An 18853-nucleotide genomic window follows, 5' to 3' on the forward strand; every position below is an offset into this window, starting at 1 on the left:
CCTGACCATTAGGTCCAGTCGTGGACGACTCTGGGTTTGCGACGCTCATCTCGCTTTATTGGCTGAGGGAGCCGGCATACAGCTTCCGGGTCATGTGGCCAGCATGACTAAGCCGCTTCTGGTGAACCAGAGCAGCGCACGGAAACGCCGTTTACCTTCCCACCGGAGCGGTAATTATTTATCTACTTGCCCTTTGACGTGCTTTCGAACTGTTAGGTTGGCAGGAGCAGGGACCGAGCAACGGGAGCTCACCCCGTCACGGGGATTCGAACCGCCGACCTTCTGATTAGCAAGTCCTAGGCTCTGTGGTTTAACCCACAACGCCACCCATGTCCCAACCTCACCTGTAGTATGGGCCCTTAATAAACTACACTCTTACCTCTGGGGTCAGTGTTATGTTGGTTAGAGTAAAAAAACTCTAACCAAAAGCTTTTAAGATGGAGTCTCGCTCTTCAGGATTTTGATTTTGACATAGTTCATATAAAAAGGAAGTGCTAACAAAGTTGCTGGCTGTGTATCTAGAATCTGTGTGGATTATGAGGATTAAAATCAATTTTAAATAGTGCATTTTAGTCTTGCAGTATGCATTATGGATATTTTTTCATGTATCTTTCCTGTTTTGTAATTTATTTGCTCGGTTATCGTTGGTTGTAGAATGGTTATACTAAATATAGTCGTATATAACCTCAGAAGTCGAACGCCTTGCAAGTCGAATGTTTTGGCTCCCGAATGCCACAAACCTGGAAGTGAGTGTTCCGGATTGCAAACGTTCTTTGCAACCCAAACGTCCGACGCAGCTTCTGATTGGCTGCAGGAGCTTCCTGCAGCCAATTGGAAGCTGCGCCTTGGTTTCTGAATGTTTTGGAAGTTGAACGGAATTTCGGAATTGATTCCGCTTGACTTCCAAGGTGCGACTGTGTATTGTATGTATGTGGTCCAGGTCTACTTGAAGGTGAAGCGTCGGTCTGAACTACGAAAGTCTTCTTTGGATCAGGTGCCAGTAACATTTGAAACTGCAGTAAAGCTTGTTTTAAGGCATGAAAGGCATTTTGACAGATATCATTCCATGCGCTCAGGTGTAAAGGCTTGCCGTGGTTCTAGAGCCCTGGGTCCGTGAGAGAAGGCAGGACAGTGCTGTTAGTTCTGACGTCAGTAAAGTCATCATCACCCCTCAGAATAGCCCCAGCCATCTCATTAGAAAGCGGCTTCTGATTACACCGGCGCAGCTGAAATCCTGGAAATAGAATCTGTTTGCCTCGTGGCTCCCTCGTGTTAGCTGTCAAAAGAGGCGGGAGCCGGCCTGTGTGAGTTTTGCCTTTGGCTCATGCCAAAAAACCCGCTTCTATTTTGGAAAAAGGACCAGAGGGGTAAAGGAGGGGGAGGGCAACAGCTCGGAAAGAATGCTTTTTTTATTTTAGGCTGGGTTTTTTTCTCTCTCTCAAAAGGAGTCATGGTAGGTTATAAGAGTATGCTGTAATTACACCCATTCTTTACGATGACATCCGCGGCGTATTAATGTATATAATTTAGAAGATATAATTTAGATTCTACTGCAGTGTTGTAACAGTTTTAACGGGAGGATGCAGGGCAGGACATGCTGTGACTAAGCAATGGTCTTGCTTTTCAAAGCTGGCTCCAGGGTGTTGTGATTTTTTTTGGGGGGGGGGACACAAGCAAAGAAGCCCTGATGAGTCCCCTCTTAATGTGGAAGATCTGGGACTTGCAAAAAGAGAGTTTGCCAAAGCTGCATCCGAACATCTTGGTTTCTCTGTGCAAAGGGGAAATGGCAGCGCTGTTAGGCCCCTCTGCTGGTGGGGGTAAATGCCCCCCCTCTGGAAAACACCCTATTACTTTTTGAAAAAAAGTGATGCTCCAGAGATGGGAAAGTGGGGCGGTTGTCAGATGCTCCCCACACAATGCCTTGATACTGAGCATTACACACAAACAACTGGGTTTTTTCCTACTGTGTTCTACCTCTTAAACACATTTTTTTCCCTTCCTGTGTAGTGTATAGTCTGCACTGTGAATAGAGAAGTTGCTTGTAGGAATCTTCCTTCTCCCAGAGAGCTGCCTGTACGTCTCACGGGAGCTGTTCCTCCTTCGCCTTGAATCTCCTGCCTCTTACCCTCCAACCTTCCACAGAGGAAAAGCGGGATGAGAGTGTTTTGGGACTGCACTGTTGCGGGAGCCAAAAGGGGGCATCCTGGGATCACAGAAGCCCAAGATGGCTTCTGTCGTTCCAGTATGTCCCACTTAAAGCAGGAAAACTGAGTAGTATGCTATCTGCAGAAAGGACAGAGTAATACTAGCCTGCCTTACGAGTGGTCATAAAGAACACAGGGAAAATATGCAAGAGGGATAAGCAATCTGGATCCAGTAGGTAGACATGTCCCCTCAGAGACTTTGCCTAGGACCCACAGTCTCCCACCTCCTCAATTTAGACTTGAGACTAGGGCCTCATCCTCACATATGAAGCTGTATCATATCATTGTAAACATTCATGGCTTCCGGCAAAGAATCCTGGGAGCTGTGGCTTGTTAAGGATGCTGAGAGTTGTTGGGGAGACCCTTATTCCCCTCACAAGGCTGCAGTTCCCAGAAACAGGGATCAAACATTAAACCACTCCAAAAATTGTAGCTTTGTGGGGGTAATAAAGGTCTCCTTACTCTCAGCACCCTTAACAAACCACAGCTCCCAGCATTCTTTGTGGGAAGCCATGACAGTTTAAAGTGGTAGTAAGGTCAAGTTACCCCTGCCCGTACGGGCCAGTCATGTCCGACTCTAGGGTTGTACGCTCATCTCACTTAAGAGGCCGGGAGCCAGCGCTGTCCGGAGACACTTCCGGGTCACGTGGCCAGTGTGACGAAGCTGCTCTGACGAGTCAGCACCAGCGCAGCACACGGAAACACCGTTTACCTTCCCGCTATAAAGCGGTACCTATTTTTCTACTTGCACTTAGTGGTGCTTTCGAACTGCTAGGTGGGCAGGAGCTGGCACTGAAAGACGGGCGCTCACCCCGCAGCGGGGATTCGAACCGCTGACCATACGATCGGCAAGTCCTAGGCACTGAGGTTTTACCCACAGCGCCACCCGCGTCCCTTTAAAGTGGTATGATGCTGCTTTAAATTTATAGTGCAGTCTAGCATTTTGTTGTAGACATAGTTTGTTCTTGGTTACAAAGTTGGGGTATGGTTCCCACAGCAGTTTTCTGACTTGCAGATGCATACCCTCCAACCCCTTGAAACCAAAATCTGGGATGCTGTCTTCCTGGACGCCATGATCTCGCGTGATTTCACACTGTAATTCCCCCCAAGTGATTTTTTTTCCAGGCATGGCACCCAAAAACATGAGTTCATGGCCCGTTTTTTTCAAGGGAAACTTTTGTGAGATCACAGCAACCCAAATGACCGCTGATCTCTTGCAGTAAAAAATGGGATGGACACCTCTGACATTCACAAAGCACTTTAATCTGTTATGGGTTGGAGCGGGGCTTTCCAAACTGGCAGACTTCCCTGCCTTTTTTGGGGGGGGGGAAGCTTCCCCAGATAAGAATTCTGACAGACTGATCTGCCATTGTTCGAGGCAAACCTACATTGAACACCACTAGGCTAGCCTTCCTTCATCTGATTCCATGGGGCTGTAGCTCATCCGTGACCAATGAGCTTGCTGGCTAGGGCTGATGGTGCTGTGGTGCTAAACACATGGGGGGATTTTAACAACCCGGTCCAAAGGACATGGAACCCAGTGGAACTATGTGGACATTTCCTTTGAAGACGATGTGTAGCTTAGCAACTGTGCAGTCCAGCGCGCAGGGAAGGTTTTAGCGAGAAATTTCAGAGAAGTAACTTTTTAAACCAATGAAATCTTGTTCCTCTCAAGGTGGAAAAAAACTACAGAAAATTATTCAGCTTCCCCTTCCCACCCCACCCCCCGTCGCCCTCCCTCTCTGGTGTGTCATGGGATCTCCTTTTAAGAAGTGAGGCTAGCATCTTGCAAATGGGTGCGCGGAACAGCCCTCTGTTTTTGTACTGCAAATTACCGAATCCAATTGCCAAGCTGCTGTTTGCCCGGTGCCCCCTGTAATTTAGCTGTGGCTCTGTTGCTCAAAGTTTTCGGCCTGTTGACAATTAAGTGGATGAGCTCGCCGCAAGATTATGACTTGGGCTTGCCTCTCGCTGGTGGTGTGTGTTTTTGTAAGATAGTAGCTCTCCAGTTGCTCTGACTTAAATAGCCTTCAGGCCTCGACGAGGGTGCCTGTTGCATAAATGCACCTTCCCACGCAGGAAGTTGTGCTCTGAAATCCTTGAAAGCGTTGCTTTTAGGGGAAAAGAGCTCCTCCTAAAATCTAGAGAGGTCCAGGGGATGGTATAAGCTCTGTGGAGACTAGGCATGGTGCTCTGTCTTGCCATTCTGCATGGTGCTTCACAAAATATTCAGTGCCCATATGCATAACTTGGCATTGTAAAATCCTTTTTTTCTTTTCTTAAACTTTATTATTCATGTAATAATTTACGAATGCATTCAGAAGAAAAACTCACGACACATCCCTTTTCTTTTTTTACAAATACAATTTAATTTAAAAAAACTATATTTAAGCAAGCCTCTGCTCCTGAACGCCAGGAAGACTTCCTATCAGGATGAGGGAGAGCTGCTTTAAATCGACTCAGATCATGTGCCCAAATTTAATATTGTTTACAGTGAACTGGCTGGCACCAACTCTCCAGTTTCAAAGGCCTTTCCCAGCCCTACCTGAAGCTGCAGGAATTGGACCTGAGACCTTCTGAACACACATGTTCTACTGCCAGAGGTGGGGATCCTTTGGCTCTCTGTATGTTGCTAGACTATAACGTCCATCATCCTTCACTATTGGCCACAGGTTCCCCATCCTGACTCTACCATCATGGGAACAAATTCCACAAAACGATGTGCTTAAAACATACACTTTTCTGCGGTCTACGCTGACTCTTCTGCACATCAGTTGCATACCTGCCAACTGTCCCGCTTTCAGCAGGACATCCTTGATTTACAAAAGCCACCCTGGCTCCTGTTAGAAATCCCGGGTGTCTCGCTTCCTCTGCTGCTGCTACTGCAGTGAGGCCAAGACCTCCACCGCCATGGTGAAGGTTCCTGCTCTGCTGGTGCTGGCTTCTGGAAGTACGTCTGCAGCCATGGCAGGCCTCTGAGGAAGCCTTTGCAGTGGACAAGGCCTTGCCTCAGTGGTGGAGGCTTCAACCTCACAGCAGCATTGGTTTTGCAGCAGCAGCAGCAGCAGAGATCAGATGTGGTGTGGCTGAAAGAGTTTGGAGATTGCATGGGTGGGAGGGAGAAAGAGATCAGAGATCAGGTGGGCTGGATGTGTGTATGTCCCACTTTGCTCCCCTGAAATGGTGGGTGGTGTGCAGTTTGACGGATGGATGACTCTAGGGCCTAGTATTACAGAAAAGGTCAAAAAGCATCTGTACATTTTCTCCGCACAATGCATAATTTTATAAACCTCTGTCACCGGTGTGGGGAATCTTTGGCCCTTCAGGTGTCGCTGAACCACAACTCCCATTGGCCATGCCTACTGGGGCTGGTGGGAGCTGCAGCTCAGCAATATCTAGAAGGCCAAAGATTCCCCATACCTGCTCTTATCTTATCCCCTCTTGGACTCCCCCCATAATGTGTGCCATGTCAACAGCAACTAGGCCTCAGCCGGCCTGGCCATTTCCCATAACCCTTTGCAGGGTGCAAGACTTCTGCGACACACAGGAGTCCTGCAACAGACAAGGTCTTTTTGGGGGTGGTGGGAATTCCCCAAAGCAAGGAGACTTTTCGACACCGCTGATCTTTCCGCCTGGCAGACACGAGGAGGGCTCTAGCTGCTTGGAGAGAAGCCTCTGTCTCCTCTCTCCCACGAGCACGTTGGGCTAATTTTGTGCTGCCCAAGAAGTGAGAGCTAATTACGGGGAAGGGTGGTTGCTATCCGCCCCAATTTCATGGAAACTTGAACAACTCATCAACAAACAAAACTCTCTCCCCTTTCCCGGCTTCATCTCCATTCCCGACCTCAGAAAGAATGATGCTTAAATAGAGCCCTGTCTAATTCTCTCTCTGTGTGTTTTTTCCCCCCTTCTTCATTGTGGCCTTAATTTGTTTTCTCCCTGGTAGTTCGAATTCTTTGCAGATTACAGGTTTGCCTGTGGAACGGCAGTTCCCGCAACGCTGTAATTTGGCCCTCGTTCCGACCGGCGGCCGTCTCTGGCGCCTCGCTCGCTTCCAACCAGCTCCAGAGCGTGTGCTTTGATGAATGCCAAAATGGAGGGTCAAGAAATTGAGGTGTGTTCATTCCTAGGGGGGTGGGGAGAGGCTTGACACGTGCAACAGCAACAATATCCTTCCTTAGCATGCCCTCTTCCGAAATTTTAGGCTGTAAACAAACCTCCTGGGGCAGAGGCCCATTCTTCCTTGCCTATATTGCAGGCCACTAATGTGCATTGACAGTGCTACATAAATAATAATTTGCACTGTTGTATCATTCCTGCTAACAGTCGGCTCGGGTGGTGAGCAGTGGACAAGGCTGGAGCCAAAATAGGCACTCGGAAGCAAAATGGGTGGTTGTTGCTGTGTTCAAATTGAAGTACAACACATTACAGACTACCGAGGGCTTCATCAGCTCTGTATGCTTAAAACTGTGTCAAACCACTTTAAACAGGCATGGCTTTCCCCCCAAAATTGTGGGAGCTGTAGTTTGTTAAGGGTGCTGTTAGGAAACCAGTACTGTATTCTCTTTCAGAGCTTCAATTCCCAGACCCAATATTCCCCTCAGAGAGGGAATTGATTATTAAACTGTTCTCAGAACTGTAGCTGGGGTAAGGGCTCTCCTAACAATTTCCAGAAGCATCTTTAACAAACTACATTTCCCACTACACACAAACACACACACACACATTTGGGGGGAGGGGGAGGTGCAGATAGGGCCTAACATCTCCAGCCTTCAGTGCCCAGAAAATGGTGCAGTTCTGCTGTTGAAGCTAAGTAGGTCTGCTGGTGGCTAAGTGACCCCTTGAGAATCGCAAGCCAGCGGATTTTTGAGTGTGTGTGAGAGAGAAGTGAAAGTTGCCAGTAAGTAAATGGGGTGCGGGGCAGTTGTTTCCTGTGGGGACTTCCTCACTACAGGACTTTGACACACGCCCCCCCGACTCAGATCTTCCTGGTCCACATGCATCTTCCCCTCCTTACACACTCTGGCCACATCCGCACCTGATATTTAAAGCAGTATCATACCACTTTGAACGGCCAAGTGTTCTATGGGATGTGGGGATCCCCAGGCATGCACCTCCAGATGGTGGAGACATCAGGCGCAATCCTGGCACCTGGGCCTCTTCCCTTGGTTGCAAGTGGCCGATCGCCAGGTGCAAAATGTGCCTGTCAAATTTTGAATGCTGGCTCTCACAGTGGCCAACCACAAGCCTGTGGAAAACCCACAAGCAGGACCTGAGTGCAATAGGATTCGTGGCCATTGGCGAGAGTAACCCTAGCATTCACCTCTTCGGAAAGACACCTACGCTGGTGTTTTAGCAACGTGCACATTTATTTATTGGTTAGAGTACGATTAAATTCAATTAACGATGAAATTAAAATTCTGTTTGAGTTCTTAATTAAATTAGTCAACCAATTTAAACCACCAGCCCTCCAGCAGATTAACATTTTAAATGAGTATGCATAGGGCAGAAACTTCAGAAAGAGTAAACCTCAAGTGGGTGTTCACCTCTGAGAATGATCTCCTTGGCCCCAGTCTTCCAGATCCACAAGCTCAGTTTCAGATCCTTGGAATGGCTGGCTGGTTTGGATCCCAAGTCGCAGCTTCCGCCATACTGCCAATCCCGGCCATCTGTTTGGTCCTTTCTGCAACGGGAAATGTCAACAGCCCATATGGATCAGGCCAATGGCCAATCTAGTCCAGCATCCTGTTCTCACAGTGGCCAATCAGATGCCCATGGGAAGCCTGTAAGGGGGACCTGAGTGCAACATCACTCTCCTCATTCGTGATTCAGAAGCATATTGACAGTGGAGCTACCATTGATAGTCTGCTCCGTGAATTTAATCAATCCTTTTTTAAGGCCATCCAAGTTGGTGGCCATCACTTGTGGGAGTGAGTACCATCTTTTAGCTATGTGCTGTGTGAAGAAATTCTAGCTTCCCAAACCTTCCTGCATTCAGATCCAATGGATGTCCACAAATTATATGTTGCCAGAGAACTGGTTTCGTAACCCCTGGGAGAAATTAGGGCTGCAATCGAATGCACACTTAGCTTGGAGTAGGTAAAAGGTAAAAAAGGTAAAGGACCCCTGGACGGTTAAGTCCAATCAAAGGCTACTGTGGGGTTGCAGTGCTCATCTCGCTTTCAGGTCACGGAAGCCGGTGTGTCCACAGACAGCTTTCCGGGTCATGTGGCCAGTATATCTAAACCGCTTCTGGAGCAACGGAACACTGTGAGAAAAACCAGAGCATACAGAAATGCTGTTTACCTTACCACCGCAGCAGTACCTATTTATCTACTTGCACTGGTGTGCTTTGGAACTGCTAGGTTGGCAGGAGCTGGGGCAGAGCAACGGGAGCTCACCCTGTCGCGGGGATTCGAACTGCTGACCTGATCGGCAAGCCCAAGACGCTCAGTGGTTTAGATCACAGTGCCACCTGCGTCCCTTAGCTTGGAGTAAGGATGGGGGAAGGTGGGAATTGGTTCACTTTAACGTGAACCTGCCTAATTAGCGTTTCCCAAATAAATACGCAAACGGAAAATGCAGCTAGCCTTTAACAATCACATTCCTCTGAATTTTGCAATCCATCAAAGAAAAAAAGGACAAAAAATTCGCACCTTGAGGCACAAAAATTCTCAAGCACTCAGACTTTCTCCTTTTAAACCTTCAGGAAGGACATCAATTTCCACATAATATTCTCCCTGAACACCATGCTCCTTGCTTTGTTTCCTGTGAGTGAGGATGAATCTGCCAATTTTGTTTTTCCTCTTCTCTCATTTTTCCAATTTTAAATTTAGATCTCCACATTTGTGCAGCAATCTGCAGTCCATTGTTCTGGGGTTGTTGTTTTTAAGTGTCATGAAAATTCACAGCATTTTAGCGCAAATTTCTCTCAGTGAACACATTTTTGTCTAATGTACTGGGTTAGTTTTTTTGCAAGTGGTTTCCCCTCATATAGAGGCGGTTTTGTATGCTATTTCCAATAACGTCTTTGCTTTTATGCGCAGTTTCCCTTAATATTTTCAAACGTCGTTTGGCTGGTGAGTGGTTTTGCAGAATTTGGATAAATGCACATTCCCATGGGTTGCTGTGTTTCAGTTCGCAGATTGTTTCGGTAGGTCGGCCTTTAAAAAGGGAAACTGAATTGAATTTCTCTGCCATCCCTTGCCTGTGCGGTTTTTTGCCCTCCTCTCGACCCTTCAGGAACTTCTGCTTCCCAGGCAATCCACCGATGAGAACAGGGTTGGCTTTGTGTGGTTTCTTTTAATTAGCAAGATCAAAGGCTTGATTAGGGTGTAGCTTCGCTGCCAGATGTTTGCGCGATCCAGGTTAGCATTCCACACTCTTGTGGGCAAGATGTCTCTAGATAGAGCCACACACGTTTCCCCGTCTGCAATGGGATCATTCCACGAGGGTTGACGCAAACCCAAGATTGCGTCAGGCTTCCTGGGGGAAAGTTTCGATCGGAATTCATCTCTCGCTCCTTATGAAGTTGTTCACACATCGCACTCAATGCCAGGACGAGCCATCTCTACACGTGCACACATGTTGGTGTGAAAGAGGGCACGCCTGTTCACTTGTACAACCCGGTTGTGGTACCTACAGATACATAGATCACGTGTGGGTTGAACAGTATGTGTGAACTGCTGAACTGTTGTGCGGCTCAATGATTTGTGAACAGCGGTGTACAGCTCATGCCCTCGCTGAATTATGTACCGTGCGAACATCCCTTGAATGGTGGTGCAGTAGGTCTCTCAGGACCCCCCCCCCATGTTTTAAAAGGATATGTGAGGGGTCCTAAGGTCATTCTAGCCAGCCCAACCCCTCACCATCCACGTACTCAGGGTCCCGATCACCCCTTCATGCCTTTGAAACAGTACATATGTTAGAGTATGGACCAAAAATTAGCAAAAGAATGGGATTGTGTTAAATAATATATGAAAAAAACAATGTTGTGGAGTAAGTATATTGGTATGTAATGAAGGAAGCTTTGCAGGGTTAAATAAATTGAAAAACGGTGCAAAAGGTATAAAGATAGAGGTAATGTACATTAGACACAACAAAACAAAATAAAAAAATTCCTTCCAGTAGCACCTTAAAGACCAACTAAGTTAGTTCTAGGTATGAGCTTTCATGTGCATGAACACTTCTTCAGATACACAAGTGTGCATGCACACGAAAACTCATACCTAGAACTAACTTAGTTGGTCTTTAAGGTGCTACTGGAAGGAATTTTTTTATTTTGTTTTGACTATGGCAGACCAACACAGCTACCTATCTGTAATTAGACACAACAATTCAGAAAGATTAAAAAAATTGAGGTCTCAAAACAGAGGAAGGAAGTCAATATGTGTATATGTACCTAAAGATTATTAGGGACACGGGTGGCGCTGTGGGTTAAACTACTGAGCCTAGGACTTGCCGATCAGAAGGTCAGCGGTTCGAATCCCCGCGACAGGGTGAGCTCCTGTTGCTCGGTCCCTGCTCCTGCCAACCTAGCAGTTCGAAAGCACGTCAAGATGCAAGTAGATAAATAGGTAGGTACCACTCTGGCGGCAAGGTAAATGGTGTTTCCGTGTGCTGCTCTGGTTCGCCAGAAGCAGCTTAGTCATGCTGGCCACATGACCCGGAAGCTGTACACCAGCTCCCTCGGCCAATAAAGCGAGATGAGGGCCGCAACCCCAGAGTCAGTCACGACTGGACCTAATGGTCGGGGGTCCCTTTACCTAAAGATTATTATGATGGCATGGTTTTCTTTGTAGGTGTGTTGCTTTCTTTTTTTGGTTTCTGTTTGTTTTGCTTTGTTTTTGTTTGTTTGGGATTGTATGTTTGCAATTTTTGTTGTACTTTTGCATTGAAAATAACAAATTTGTTTGTTTTTTTAAAATGAATTAGCATGGTTCAGAGAAACTACAAAAAAAAGTGGTATAGCAATGCTTTAAAGATATGGTGCCAATGGGGCCTTAGCGATAGGGGATAGGATCCATAGACTATTGATCTCCTTGGCAGGCTGTCCCTGAAATCCAATGCTGGCATAGCTCCATCGCATCAGAGACGACTGCAGCTGAGTGTTGTGTACCTGACAGCATGTGAAAGGACCACAGTTCGATCCTTCGGATTTCCAGATAGCTCTAGGAGAGACCGCTCTGTCTGAAACCCTGGAGAATCTCTGCCAGCAGTGAGCTGGATGACCCAATGGTCTGAACTTGGTATAAAGCCTCTTCCGACAATCTTCCACTTCTGGAATTCTTTCCAGAAGTTCTACTATAGTGAAAGTATTATTTGAGATGAGTGAACCCATATTACAATAAGGAGGCAGAATGAGCTGATCCCTTTTTCTTTGCCCTGCACATTGTATTACCGGGAAGTACTTCATTTATTCAAGGCATTTACATACCACTTACTCGCATTTCTCAGCGGTGACACTTGCAACAGCAAGACACTCTATTACACACCTTCACCCTTGGGGCGTTTTCCCCAAGTAGAAAAATGTTTTGCTTGGAGAACTCTAAAAATAGGAGACCCCACGCCCCTCTTGCCACAAACCCACAGGAGAAGCCAGACCTCGAGGGAATGTGAAGTAAATGCATTTGTGGCACAAAAAAATCGATTGCATTAAAAGGCTCTTTGGGTTTGCCGTGCAGGACACTTGCGCTATCCTGTCATCGGTTCCTGAGAAATCTTGGCTCAGCCACCCCCACGGCGAAAGGAATTTTTAACTTTATTTTCCGGAGCTGTTTTCTCCTCTATCTCTCTTCCCCCGAGCTAATTGCATGGCCTTCTCCCCCTCTGATGTTTATAATTACCTGTTGCGCGTTCTGGAGGTGAGCCAGAACCCCTTGAGGGAGGAAGGAATAGTGCAGAGATTCTTCTTCCCACAGGGATGATAACAAAGGGAAGGAGAAGCTGATTGGGCGAAAAGGGAGAGTTTTGGGAAGGGCGGCCAACATGGCGCCCGGCGAAACTCTTGCTCTCCTTCTGAGACTGGGAAGGTTTCCAGAAGAGCAGGCCGAGGTATCCCTTGCAAAGCAGCTGAGAGTTCGGATGTGTAGCTAACTCTGCTAAACAATCCTGGGGGCGGGTGGTGTTTTCTGGGAGTCACTGGGGCACGGCAGATCAAGGTGCTGGGGTTGTATGTTGGAGAGCCGGGTTCAAATCAAGATTGTATTCTCCTGCTCTGGAGGGGAGGACCCAAACCCAATGGCTTCAATCTCTTTTATATATAAATATACATTTTTATTAATTTTTTAGCATATCAGTTCCAACAGTCATACAACATAACTTCTCATCTTATACAATGTTTTAGACTTCCGTCAACACCTTTTCTGTTTTTATCACTTATTCTGCATTCCTTAGTTTCTATATTGCATTTAATTGTCCTTAACTAATAATTCTTTTCATAGTCTTTCTTGTAATATTTCAGATAACCTACCTTACAATACTTCTTGCAGTCCTACTAGCGTAATCTGTTCATCACAATTACTTTTCAAATAGTTCATATTATTTACTCCAGTCCTCTAAGAATCTCTGATCCCGCAGGTTTCGAATCCTTCCTGTTAATTTATCTAGTTCTCCAATGGCTTCAATCTCAGATTCCTGCGTTGCAGGGGGTGGACTGGATGACCCCTGGGGTCCCTTCCAAATCTACAATTTTATGATTCTAAGTCTTTTCTTTTCTCCAAGCCTGCTACTAACTAGTGGCTATGACCTCCCTCCAGAATCAGAGGCAGTATGCTTCTTCACATTGCTGGAAACAGCAGGAGGGGAGAGTGCTGTCACATTGGGTCATGTGGTTGACCATTGTTAGAACAGGACGCTAGACTAGATGGTGTGATCAGGGAGGCTCTTCTTGTTGTTCTGATGATCTCTTCTCCTTTTTGAGTGGATTGCATTGTCTTGGTTGAGAGCCAGTGTGGTGTAGTGGTTAAGAGCGATAGACTTGTAATCTGGTGAACCGAATTCACGTCTCTGCTCCTCCACATGCAGCTGCTGGGTGACCTTGGGCCAGTCACACTTCTTTGAAGCCTCTCAGCCCCACTCACCTCACAGAGTGTTTGTTGTGGGGGAGGAAGGGAAAGGAGAATGTGAGCCACTTTGAGACTCCTTCAGGTAGTGATAAAGTGGGATATCAAATCCAAACCCTTCTTCTTGGTTATGTAGCCAGTGGGTGCTCAGTCCTGAACTGCAGAACTAGAATACTGAGTCTAGAGATGGAAGTTCCCTTTCACCATCTCAGCTGATGGCTATACAGAAACCCCATCCCTCTCAATGAATTCTAGGTTCACCTTGAAAATGAACGTAAGTCGTGGCCGTTGCTGTCTATGGTGACTCTGGATTCCAGTAATTTGACCTATTCTCAGAAGAACCATATAAACTGTTAGTTATGTTTTGTGCTTGGCTGCTTTTGAACGATAAGGAATGTTGCCCTGACTTCTTAAAAACAGAGAGCTTGCTTTCTGCTAATCAGCAGCCTTCCAGGTTGTGCCACTCATGGGCTGGGTTGGGCAGATCTGCCTGCTTCTGATACGTGTCACTGTTAATTATCTCACAAACGCCATGATGTTTGTATTAACATCATCACGGCTTTGTTAATTGGCCGCTGTGAGGGCTTTGCATATAGCCTGTCTTTTATGAAATTGTCACAGTCTGTAATTCCCGCATCTTATACTCCTCTTAACCTCACACCTCCCCATTTCTTACCATATAATAAAACTGTAAGGCTGTCGTCACGCTGCATGGCCAACAGGTGGCCATGCCAACTCCAGTGGGGTGACAGACCAGCAGGCAGGCAGGCAGGTGAGCAAGTAAGGAGCATTTGGGAGGTGCAGTTGGCCCAGGCGAGCAGTTTAATGGCAGGGAGAGGATGCTTCAGAGAGCAGTTTGCCAAACTGCGTTCTGAAGTGCCTCCCACTGGAGGAGGGGCTTGCGGCAAGTTGTAAGGGGAAGAGAGACCTGTGGTGGGGAGGTTAAGTTTGGGCAACCTGTGAGGGGATAGGCGAGAGGGTGGATGAGGTGGAAAGGGAGGAGGGAAAGCGGAATGGCAAAGCAGTAGGTGGAACTGGCGAATGGAACGAGCAGAAGCAGCAGTCCCTAGTTCATATACACTTAGGTCCCAGGATGATCTGATAGCACCAAAGGACCACTCCCTTGCTGATGCTCAGCCGGCCTGATCCTGGTCAATGCCTGAAGGGGAGACTTGCATTAGATTCCAGGAAAGAAGCAAAGTGGGATATAAATAGTAATAAATAAACAAATAGATGATTTGTGCCAGCTTAAATAGACTGGCATAAAAAAAACCCTCCCTAAATCAGTTCTGGACCAAAAACTTCCATCAGCCCCAGGCGACTGGCTTCTGCCATGATACATAAATCTGTTAATCTTTAAGGAACAGGAATTCCTTTTATTGCATCTTGTTGCAGCGGAAAAGCACGGCCCTCACCCATCACTTAGTTCCATCTCCACATTTGTCTCTGAACCTGCGAAACATTTGGAGGCATGAAAAACCCAGTGGAGAGGTCCTAGGTTCCGATATAATAATAATAATATCAATAGTTTTATTATTTGTACCCAGTCCATCTGGCTGGGTTGCCCCGGCCACTCTGAGTGGCTTCCGACAGATGTAAAAACCTAATAAAACATCAAACGTTAAAAAGTTCCCAATACAGGGCTGCCTTCAGGTGTCTTCTAAAAGTTGTGCAGTTATATATCTCCTTGACATCTGGTGGGAGGGTGTTCCACAGGTCGGGCGCCGCTACTGAGAAGGCCCCCTGTAACTGTGCATTAGTCCGATAAGTGCCAATCGGCTTGTTTTGTCTGGAGCGGGACCTGCAACTATCACCTTCTGACAGCATCTCTGTCTGTGGGTGACTGCATCTCTCCTAAGCCTTTTTGCAGAGGGAACTTCAAGGCTTCTGTCGGGCACTGGTGATCCTGATGCATGCAGCCTGCAGCCCCAGCCGTCGCTAAATGGAAACCAGCTAATTATCCACGAAGCATTATATCCCCATCATCGTTTTCCTGTATTATGGGTTCTCTCTGTCTCTGTCTCTGTCTCTCTCGGTCAAGGCTCTTGGTACATTGGCTGGCTGCACCTTCCTTTTGTCTCATTCGGCATTGTTCAATGGGCTTAAATCACCCAGGTGCTATGCTGATGGCTCAGGTGGGTGGCTTGCTTAATGCAGAGCCGGAGCCACAAATCCTGGGAGGTGTTTTTGTGCAGCAAGCAGTAGAGGTGTGCATAATGATACAGGCCCACGAAGGTGGTGATTAGTCAGCTTGAGCGTGTCGTAAGTTTCTCTCTCTCCTGCGTGGCGATTGCCAAATCCCCGCCATTTCTCATGGAAGGGTGTTGGCTGCTCACTCGCTGTCACTCTGCCGCTTCTCCGGAGACACGTTGATGAATGTTCTGATTAGCACAAACTTTTGTCTGCCACTGGCGACTACTTCGCTTATCCACGGCTGCATCAGGTGCTCCTTCTTTCCTTCGCTCCAGCACGGAGACACAGGATGCACCGTTTCCTGCCGCTTAAAAGCACCTTCCATCCCTTTCGCTGCTAGTCTTGGTGACTCTGATCTCAGGGCCGCAGCCCATCCTCTGGTGCTGCCGTGGTAAAAAATTGCCTGAGTAAAATAGTTAGGTTGTATGCAACTTAGTCCTACTCAGAGAATACCTGCCGAAATGAATGCCCTGTTTAATTTCAGTAGGCCTGCTCTGAATAATATACAGCCCGTGGAGTTGGAGGGGACCTCAGAGGTCTTCTAGTCTCACCCCTATGAAATGCAGGATGCAACCCCAGCGTCCTTAACAGATGTCAATCCAGCCTCTGTTAAGTGTCTCCAGTGAAAGAGAGCCCACTGTAAAGCTGCGCTCACTGTTGAGAAGTGTCTCTTAATACTTAGCCAGAATTGATTTCTCTCTCATTTCCAGTCACTGATTACAGTCCTCTGGAACGATGGAGAACAAGTCTCTTCATCTCCCTCACAGCAGCCCTTCAGATATTTAAAGGCTGCTAGCATGTCTTTCCTTAACCTGTCGTTCTCCAGGAGCAGGTGTCAGGAAAGGGTCAGCAATAACCAAGTGAAGTTAACTTCTTAGTAGAAGAAGTTAGGGCTGCCGAGTAGTGCCAGGCCTAATGAGCACAGCAACTCTTCCCGGTAGATCTTGCCCCTACGAGACAGTTGTGGGGACAGTTGACGGTCCCCATCTTCCCACAGCTGCCTAAACCTCCTCTTCTCCCGGTTCCTTCCCAAGCAATCTGAGACTCTGCTGGCGTGTCTGTCTCTGCTGCTCCCTCTTCATACCTCTTCTTGTTCTGGGAGACCAGCAGGGAGGGGAGCTTGTCGTAGCAGGAGGGGGAGATACTCTGGCTCCTTCACCAGCCTTATTCCTCTCTGCCTCTTGGTCTCCCTCCTCTCCTGCTTCCACTGCTGCTTCTGAACTGCTCTCTGCCACAGACTCTCCCCACTCACTAAACCCTGTTGCCTCTTCATCTTCCAGCACTTCTTCCTAGGCTTCTCCCTCTCATTGCCATCCCACCACCGATCCCGGGGCTCTGGGCCTTCTTCCCTTGGGGGTTCCCCAGCTGGTTCCTCCCACCAATTCTCTGCGTCCAGCCAGTCCATGACAGCAGCCCTTCAGATATTTGAAGACTGCTACCATGTCTCTCCTTAACCTGTCCTTAACCTCCAGGCCCAGCACACCGTTCCCAGGCTAGAGCTGCTTCTCTGAGGCATCCATAGACCCTAGTGGAGCAGCTGCTTGGGATGCAGAAGGCCGCTAGTTCAATGCCCAGTGATCTCTCACTGGGCCAGTGTGGTGTACTAGTTAAGAGCGGTAGACTTGTAATCTGGGGAACCGGGTTCAAGTCTCCGCTCCTCCACATGCAGCTGCTGGGTGACCTTGGGCCAGTCACACTTCTCTGAAGTCTCTCAGCCCCACTCACCTCACAGAGTGTTTGTTGGGGGGGAGGAAGGGAAAGGAGAATGTTAGCCGCTTTGAGACTCCTTCAGGTAGTGATAAAGTGGGATATCAAATCCAAACTCCTCTTCTTCTTCTCCCAGGGCTGGGAGAGAGACCTCTGCCTGAAACCCCACAGAGTCTTCCTGTCAGTGTTGACAATATTGAACTAAATGGGACCAAAGGCCGGATGTGGGATAAAGCAATTTTCTAAGTACCTAATTGTTCCTTCTGGGGACTCGGTTTACAGACCCCTCACCACCCTGGGATATGTGGCAGTTTGTCAGTGCACCTCCTTGAAAAAAGGACTTGCGGGCATTCAAAGGGTGAGAGAGAGTTTGGAGGAGACGAAGGGAGAAAAGGGCCTGTTGAAATGCAATCGAGGAAACCTGGCAATTGCAGCAACTCCCCCCAAAGGAGGTTTCAGGGCAGAAAGTCATGCATGGAAGTAAGGAGTCTCTCCTTCCCTCGGGCGCCCCTTACATCACCAATGTGGTCTCCCCGGCTGCCTCTCCAATTTAATTCTTCCGAAACTGTAGAAAAACACTCTCAGGGCCCAGTGGACGTCCCACATGGGCTTGTGTGTGAAATAGGAAATTGGCTCCAATTAGCATGGCAGATCTTGGCCGACCCGGGAGATTACTTTCCCGAGTATTCACGCTGGAATTGGGACAATGTGGTGCAGATCCCTCCTGTGGTAGCAAAGGCTGATTTAAGCATTGCATGGATGCTTTCTCTTCTTTATTTAAAAAAAAGCATGCCTAAAGCCAGACTTCACCAACCTGGTGCTCTCCAGATGTTTAGGGTTACAATCCTGTCAACAGCAATAAAGAATCAGCATAATATCCTGCTCGCCTGATAAAAGTTTGCAGAGCGGCATAACCAACGGCACACCGATAATAGTAAAAGTGCAACTAAAGCTCGTTTTTTTAAAGCAGTAGCAAAGAACACTTTTTTGGGGGGACGATGACCCGAAATCTGAGAGCACTAAGAATAAAAAAGATGTTGAAGCTGGCAGCTAAGCCTGGGTGTTACTAGGCGCTTCTGATAAAAGACCCTTAGATTTCTTGTGAAATAAGTTCTTCCTTTTTGCCTTTCGGAACTTGTCAATCAACTTTGTTGTGCCCCGACTGATTAATCAACTGACACTTAGATTGGTTTATCTGATTAATGTAATTGCAAATGTGCTGCGGGAAAGCTAGACCTTGTATACTTTGCGGCCGTTTGTCCTTTGGTAGGTGTCTTGCCTCTTCGCTAGGCTGGGAATGGTTTACATGCCTTCCCATTTTATCCACACAACAACCCTTTGAGGTAGGTTAGTCGAACAGGCAGTGACTGGTCCAAGACCATCCTTTGAGCTTCATGGGCAAGTGGGGAGATTTGAACCCTGGTCTCCCAGGTCCTAGTCTGACACTCTAACCATTACACCACACTGCCTCTCCTACTAACTAGCTGGAATGGAAATATTTATTCCTGATCTTCTAGCAAAGTGAATGAAGAGGTCCTGCAGTCCCATCTCCTTCCCTCCTTCCCTTATCTAGTCTGAGGAAATGACTGTTTAGCTGCAGCTTACTGTATTGATTTATAATTTTAATTTTAAAAAACAACAGTGCTAACATTTGAATTTGGGAAGCTGATATTTGATGATGCCACC

General features: G+C 47.3%; 1 protein-coding gene across 2 annotated transcripts in view; it reads left to right on the top strand.

Moving 5' to 3' along the window:
- Positions 1-18853, top strand: part of SPNS2 (SPNS lysolipid transporter 2, sphingosine-1-phosphate) — a gene marked incomplete at its 5' end in the record, with an annotated part of 92537 nt that overhangs the window by 17874 nt on the left and 55810 nt on the right. The window lies entirely within an intron of this gene.

Source organism: Podarcis melisellensis (genome assembly GCF_964234715.1).
Source record: "Podarcis melisellensis genome assembly, chromosome: 15".
Lineage (NCBI taxonomy): Eukaryota > Metazoa > Chordata > Lepidosauria > Squamata > Lacertidae > Podarcis > Podarcis melisellensis.